This window comes from Bombus huntii, unplaced genomic scaffold (genome assembly GCF_024542735.1).
Source record: "Bombus huntii isolate Logan2020A unplaced genomic scaffold, iyBomHunt1.1 ctg00000105.1, whole genome shotgun sequence".
In the NCBI taxonomy this organism is placed as follows: Eukaryota; Metazoa; Arthropoda; class Insecta; order Hymenoptera; family Apidae; genus Bombus; species Bombus huntii.
In genome coordinates, this window is record NW_026099358.1 from 203580 (window position 1) to 205336 (window position 1757).

The window sequence follows — 1757 nt, forward strand, 5'->3', positions numbered from 1 at the left end:
CACAGTAAGATAGGATGACATGGTTTACATGATCTTAATGTTGTTCACTCGAGTGATGATATTATAAGGAAAAGTGTAATATCACAGGTAGGATGATTCATAATTTAGAACTACTAACTCATGTATGTATTAAAAATTAAAGAAATATATTAAATTTTATAGGATATTTATGTTTAGTAACCAGTAATTCAGAGATTGGTATTCATGGTTACTATAACGAGGCTGTAGAAACGCACCCTTTCTTCTTTGCAAATGGTCCTGTATTTATGTCTAAGCCGAAACTGGAACCTCTGAATAATTTAGATTTATTCTTGTTATTTTCTAAAATACTTATCTACAGTATACCATAAGGAATGATACCGTATCGCACCTAATCAAGTGCCTTAAGAAACATCAACAGGATATCACAGTAATCCCTTATCGACTGATATGTAAGTAAAAGTTATCTGTCATTGTTATACACAATTATGTGTTAGTGTTATACACAGTTATTTATCATTTTCTATTAATTCAGTTGTAGCCACTACAATATCTATGACACTGGTAGTAATTATAAGAACAATAATGATGTTCTATAAGAGGAAATGATGATTAGGAACAAAAACTTACAGGTAAGTCAAAGTATATGTTATTTGCCATTTGAAAAGAAAGTTACTAACTTGGAATTTTTTGATAAATAATAATTGTGCAAAATATATTGGATTTCAAATTTGTCAAAAATTGAAATTTAAGAAGCATTGTAATAATATAACATTAATATTTTGATTTTTCAGGAGATATCATGCGGTGGATGGATAATATGTAAAAAATATTAAGCAGTATATGAATTTTCATATTGCGTAGAGATAACAAAATGAATTTTAAAAAATGTCGACATAGTAATAAGAAATAGCATCATGACAAAGAATATATAAACACAGTTTCATTTTTTATAAATAAAAATTTGTTGTTCCAGATTTTGAAATATAGTGAAACGTTTAATTAGTATCTTAATATCTTTAAATAATTATTATTTTAGAATCAATTGTAATTGTATCATACGTACTTTTGAATTCGTGCAAGAACATATGTTATTTTGAAGTAGTTATTATTAGGAAATTGTTAGACGCGAACAGTATGCGAAAAGTTAGTATGTAGTGTAATAATTATCAATCAAAGCACAAGAATTAAATTCTTTAGGAAAAAATTTCCGGAATTTCTTATTTACATGATTATAAAGAAATCCATAACAAAAAGGAGCTGCTTTCTAATACTTCTCTTCCTTGTAATGCCTACGTTAACAATAACGAGGTTCGACTTTTTGTTTTTAGAGGGATACTGGAAAATTTGAAAGTACAGTACCATTGGGAAGAAAATCACGATATTGAAAACGATATTTGCAAGTAAATGTCCAAAAAATCTGTTTTCAAATTTTCGCTTTCTATTTCACATTAAAAGAAAGGGAGGGCTGCCTTCTTTTTCTGCAAGACAAAACAAACATTCTGAATCTCGTATCAATGAATGATGTCAATAAGTTATTTTTCTTTTCAGATTGAACAATATTCCAGATTTATTCATAATTTCATACTACGCGAAGAATAGACTTTCATAGGTATATAAAGGAAATATTAAGTATAGGAAAACTCTTTTTCGTTGTAGGTGACATATGCTTCACGGTTGAACACATGTATTTTTGAACACATATAAATGAAAAAGTACTCTTATGGAGAAAAAGAATTGATACCTTCGATTGACATTAGATAATGTATATAAACTTA

General features: G+C 27.8%; 1 long non-coding RNA gene across 1 annotated transcript; it reads left to right on the forward strand.

The window, feature by feature from the left end:
• The first annotated feature begins 207 nt into the window (after window positions 1-207).
• LOC126876918 (uncharacterized) lies at window positions 208-1188 on the forward strand. Its single transcript, XR_007694619.1, has 3 exons — window positions 208-431; window positions 515-611; window positions 774-1188. It is a non-coding gene; the product is annotated as an uncharacterized LOC126876918 (long non-coding RNA).
• The last annotated feature ends 569 nt before the right edge of the window (window positions 1189-1757 follow it).